At 46.0% G+C, this 6,137-nt stretch overlaps 1 pseudogene; it reads right to left on the reverse strand.

The window, feature by feature from the left end:
* Positions 1–3,525: 3,525 nt before the first annotated feature.
* Positions 3,526–4,469, reverse strand: LOC127030857 (olfactory receptor 14A16-like; annotated as a pseudogene).
* Positions 4,470–6,137: the final 1,668 nt, after the last annotated feature.

A 6,137-nucleotide genomic window follows, 5' to 3' on the forward strand; every position in this document is an offset into this window, starting at 1 on the left:
TGCGGGGTTGAGGGGCTCTGGCCGGGGTAGCAGGGCTCCGGCCTGGGTAGCGGGGCTAAGGGGTTGCGGGGTTCTGGCCGGGAGAGCGGGGCTATGGGGTTGTGGAGCTCTAGCCTGGGTAGCGGAGCCTCCAGGCTCTGGTCGGTAGAGCGGAACCACAGTGTTGCTCGGCTCCGGCCGAAGGAGCGGTGTTGAGGGGCTCTGGCCGGGATAGCGGGGCCACGGGAGTAGCGGCGCTCCGCCGGGGTAGCAGGGCCTCCTAGCTCCAGTCGGGATAGCGGAGCAGCGGGGCTGTGGGGCTCGGGTCAGTGTAGCTGGGCCACGGGACCTGCCGCGCTACTACTGGGATAGCGGGCCCGAGTGGTTGCGGAGCTCCAGCTGGGGTAGCAGGACCACGGGGTTGCGGGGCTCCGGCTGGGGAAGTGTGACCATGGGGTTGTGGGGCTCCGGCCGAAGGAGTGGGGATGCGGGGTTGTGGAGCTCTGGCCAGGAAAGCAGGGCTGCGGGGTTGTGGGGCTCTGGGCGGGAGAGCGGGTCTCCGGGGTTGCAGGGCTCTAGCCGGTGTACCGGGGCCTCTGGGATTCCACCGGGATAGTGGGCCTGCGGGGTTGCTGGGCTCTGGTCTGTGTAGCTTGACTATGTCAGGGTTCAAAAAAGAACCAGATAAGTTCATGGAGGATAGGTCGGTCAATGGCTATTAGCCAGAATGTTTTCCAGAGGCTGGGAGTGGGTAGCAGGGGATGGATCTCTTGTGATTACCTGTTCTGTTCATTCCCTCTGAAGCACCTGGCATTGGCCGGTGTCAGAAGACAGGATACTGACCTAGATGGACTTTTGGTATGACCTAGTATGGCCTTTCTTATGTTCTTAGGCTGTTTGGGACATTGCTTTTAGCTGCCTCTTTGGTCAAAGGTTTACAGAAATGTAACAGAAGATGCCATCTTGGCCAGCTAAGCCAGACTTTTAATAGACAGAAGGAAAAAGGAGAGGGAGAAAAAAGAAAAGGAAAAAGGTGGGGAAGAAAAAGGGCATATGAGTCGGGGGGAACGGCAAAGTCTCCCATCTCGGGTAGTGGCTGAGCTTGAGCTGGAGTCAGTTGAATGGGCAATATCATCTGAATCCCTCTCTCTGGCCTGATCTGATGAGAACATCTCTCAGGATTAGGATGACAAAGGACCAATAGTGTCACGGCGGACACTGGGATCCCAGCAAATGGTGGAGGTGGCAGCCAAGATTGTGAAGCTCACTTCTTCCCTTTCCTTGTCTTTCAGTCAGCCAGAGTCCACATCTGTGTCACCATCCCTCAATTTTACCTCTGAAGTTTCCTTTTAAAGACCAGAAGATATAAAGAAATAAAGAGATCCCCTAATGATTGTGTCCATCATTTAGAACTAATTTCTGACCCACCAATTTGGGTCCATTGATTTCCAGTCCCACACTTACCCTGTGTACCAGGCATGCAATCTTAACACAGTCCTTGATTATATCAGGAGGCCTTTTTCTTCAGACTAATCCAGTCTCTCTGTCTCCCTTTTGTAGCTTTTCCCATCAACATTTGCTGCTATAGGTTATAATAATTGTTTATGAAGCTTTATCCACTTTCCTGCAGTTAGGCTCAAAACTGGGATTGGCCTCCTTGGCCAATGAGTGCTGCCACACCTCTGCCTAGCTGCTGAATGAGGGAGCCCCCGAGGCAAGCACCGCCCAGAGCCTGCCTCACCCCGTCCCATGTCCCAATCCCTTGCCCCCACCTATACCCAAACTGTACTGCTGCTGGGGGGGGAAGAGACATGGAGCCAGGTAGGGAGCTCCGCCAACCCCCCCAGCACCAGTGGCAGCACGGCCTGCATGCTGCTGCCCACATCCCTCCCAGCACCTGTGCTGCCCTCCCCCAGCACCCACAGTGCACCTGTGCAGCCCTGTCATAAACAGATGGTTAAAGGTTAATGTCTCTTTTTCCTGTAAAGGGTTAACTAGCAGTAAATCTGGAACATCTGACCAGAGGACCAATCAGGAGACAAGATATTTTCAAATCTCGGTGGAGGGAAGCCTTTGTGCTTTCTGGGTTTGTTTGTTTTTTTTGTTCTCTCTGGGTTCTGAGAGGGACCAGACATGTATACAGACTCTCCAATTTTCTGAAACAGCATCTCCTGTTCAATTTAGTAAGTACCAGTTAGAAAGGTGGATTAGTCTTTTAATTGTTTTCTTATTTTGCAAATGTGTATTTTGCTGGAAGGATTGTATCTCTGTTGCTGCAACTTGTATTTGTGCTGGGGGGAGGATTCTCTCTAGTGTCTATAAGCTGAAAGACCCTGTAACATTTTTCATCTTTATTTTACAGAGACAATTTTTACTTTTTTCTTTCTTTTATTAAAAGTTTTCCTTTTTAAGGACCTGATTGTTTTTTTATTCTTGTGTGAGACCCAAGGGGAGGGAGTCTACACTCACCAGGGAATTGGTGGGAGAAAGGAAAAGCCTGATTTCTCTGTGTTAGGATTATTGTCTCTCTCTCAGGGAGAGTCTGGGAGCGGGACAGAAGGGGGGGAAGGTGAATTTCCTCTCTGTTTTAAGATTCAAGGAGTTGAATCACAGGGATCTCACAGTATTACCCAGGGAGGGGAGAATCTGGGAGGAAGAAAGGAGGGGAATGGTTTATTTCCCTTTGTTTTGAGATCCAAGGCGTTTGGATCTTGGGGTCCCCAGGGAAGGGTTTGGGGGCCAGAAAGTGCCCCAAAACACTATATTTTTGGGTGGTGGCAGCTCTACCATTTGTAAGCTAGTAATTAAGCTTAGGGGGGTTCATGCAGGTACCCCATCTTTTGGACACTAAGGTTCAGAGCGGGGGTTCATACTTTGACAAGCCCCCTGCAAGTTTTAGTCAGGGATATATAGTAAAAGTCATGGACAGGTCAAGGACCATGAATTTTTGTTTACTGCCCATGACCTGTCCATCACTTTTACTCAAAATATCCATGACTAAAACATAGCCTTATGTATGAGGCATAGGTGGAGAAGGCTCCTGGGAGCCAGGTTGCACACTGGGGAAATCAGATCGATCTGGAAGGCATTCGCCTGGGGAGTCAGAGGGTCAGTTGCCTACAGATCAAGACAAAATACCTCATTTCCATTATCCCCTCCATTTCCCTTCCATCACTTTTTTTTCCCCTAAAATTTTGACCTTTTGTCCCAATCACCTGCATGTTACATAAGGGGAACTGGGGCATAGGGAGATTCAAATGACTTACTGAAGGTCACACACTGGTTTTGAGATTGTCTAAGGAAAGTCTAAATTTTACATATGAAAAAATATTTCCAGGATGCTTTCTGAGCATCACTAGGAGTAAGATAAAATAGAAGAAACTTATATTTCCTGACATATGGAGAGAAATATAAACGTTGATACATCCTGAATCTATCTATCTATCTATCTATCTAATAATCCCAACCTCAACTATTTATTTTTTCACCCATTGTTATAGTATCTGGATACCTTCTGCTATGCTTTTCTGATTTTTTTTTAGCAGATCATCGGAAATATGTGGTCATATTCCACCCTTGCCTTTTCACTTTTCTCAGTGCTGCTTTTATCTCTTTATTCCTGAGGCTGTAGATAATAGGGTTCGGTACCGGTGGTACAACAGCATAGAGCACAGGCACCAACATGTCTTGAGTGGATGGGGCCCTAGAGTTTGGCTTCATGTACATGAAGAATCCAGTGCCAATGAACAAGAAGACTACAATCAGGTGAGGCAGACACGTGGAAAAGGCTTTATACCTGCCCTCTGCAGAGGGGATTCTCACTACAGTATTGAAAATGTGAATGTAGGACACAAAGATAAGGATGAAGCAGATAAAGCCATAACAGAGGGCTAAGACAATGTTGTGGACCTTGTTGGACTGTGTGTCAGAGCAAGAGAGCCGCAGGAGGGGTGGGATGTCGCAGAAGAACTGGTGGACAAAGTTGGGCCCACAGAAGGGTAAACTGAATGAGTTACCCACGTGCAACACTGAATACAGTGCTCCACTTAGCCAGGACCCTGCAGCCATCTGGACACATGCTCTGCTGTTCATGACTGTCCTGTATCTCAGAGGGCTGCAGATAACCAGGTAGCGGTCATATGCCATGACTGTCAGCAAGGCCATCTCTGCTGTCCCAAATGTGCTGAAGAATAACAACTGCAGGAAGCAGCTGTGGAAAGAAATGGAGTGGCACTGCATGATGGCATTCACCATGGATTTGGGGACAGTGGCAGAGATGTAGCAGAGGTCTAAGAATGACATGTTCTTGAGGAAGAAGTACATGGGGCTGTGGAGGTGATGGTCGAGGGTCACGAGGACAATGATGAGGAAATTCCCCATGAAGGCCGCCACGTAAGCAAACAGGAACACAAAAAGTGCAAGATCTGCAGCTCACGTATGTCAGAAAATCCCAGGAGACGGAATTCAGTCACAGATGTTTGGTTGGTCATATCCTATCTGGCAAGAATGGGAAAGACAAGGAAGAGACATCAGAAAAATGCAGTTAGAATGAAGAGAGCTAAAACAAACATCTTTTCCCAATGCATAAGTCCTACAACACTTTGTATGCAGAGGAAGGTTGTGACACTGCTGTCTGTTATGCATAAGGAAGTTAAATAAAAAACATAAAATACTCTTGCTGGAAGGCAGCAATATAACACTACATTCATTTCTGAGAATAACACAGAAGAACCTAAAACCAGAGAGAGAGAAAGCAGGCTGCTTTCTAAGGAGAGAAACATATTTCACCCCATTTTACCCTAGTCTGGCTTTATGTAAAGTGAATGCCGAAGCCACACACTTCCCAACAGATTTCCCCTAGTCTGCTGTTAGGAGCAGGAAACCCCTCACAAACTTAGAATGATAGCTTGTCCTATCAATACACCACACTGGCCAGTCGTTACTCATTCTCTGAGTACCGAGGACACATCAGCATTATCCAACCATATTAATATGTGTTCTGCCACCTTTTATTGTAACTTTCAGGTTCTATACAGATTCTTCCTAGACTTGGTCAGAAGGTGTTTCCTCTTACTGCCATGAAAAAAAAATTAATGGCAAAAACGTACTTTTCTTTTCTTTTCTTTTCTTTTTTGAAAATTTCAGTGGAAACTTGTAACATTTCATCCAATAAAGTCCCAAAACATTTTGATTTTTGTAAGTGAAATGCTTTTTCTGACACCTTTCCCTCCCGATTGAAATATTTTCTGTTCTTGGCTGAAATTGTTCAATTTTCCCTTGCCATAACTGAAGATTTTGGGGGACAGATAACAGTTTCCACAAAAAGTTTTGCTAGATAGAAAATTTTCTGCTAAAAGAAGAAAATTGACAGAATTTCTGATCAAGTGTAATTCTTGTACATTTCTGGGAGATCTCGAAAGAAGAAGAACTTATGATGGTCAACTGAGATTCAAGTTCACAGCTCAGGTTTAGAAGCTTAGTGTTCTAACTGCTGAGATACTGGATCACAAAAAATACTCTCGGTCTGATTTTTGAAAAAGATCAGCATCTGACAACTCCTGCTTGTCATAAACAGATAGCTAAGGGTTAATGTCTCTTTCACCTGAAGCACCTGACCAGAGGACCAATCAGGAAACCGGATTTTTTCAACTTTGGGTGGAGGGAATTTTGTGTCTGAGTCTTTGTCTGCCTGCCTGCTTTCTCTGAGCTTTGGAGAAGTAGTTTCTACTTTCTAATCTTCTGTTTCTAAGTGTAAGGACAAAGAGATCAGATAGTAAGTTATATGGTTTCTTTTCTTTGGTATTTGCATGAATATAAGTGCTGGAGTGCTTTGATTTGTATTCTTTTTGAATAAGGCTGTTTATTCAATATTCTTTTAAGCAATTGACCCTGTATTTCGTCACCTTAATACAGAGAGACCATTTGTAGGTATTTCTCTTTCTTTTTATATAAAGCTTTCTTTTAAGACCTGTTGGAGTTTTTCTTTACTTCAGGGAAATTGAGTCTGTACTCACCAGGGAATTGGTGGGAGGAAGAAATCAGGGCAGACCTGTGTGTGTTGGATTTGTTAGCCTGACTTTGCATTCCCTCTGGGTGAAGAGGAAAGTGCTTTTGGTTTCCAGGACTGGGAACGGAGAGGGGGAGTCACTCTGTTTGGA

This window comes from Gopherus flavomarginatus, chromosome 11 (genome assembly GCF_025201925.1).
Source record: "Gopherus flavomarginatus isolate rGopFla2 chromosome 11, rGopFla2.mat.asm, whole genome shotgun sequence".
Lineage (NCBI taxonomy): Eukaryota > Metazoa > Chordata > Testudines > Testudinidae > Gopherus > Gopherus flavomarginatus.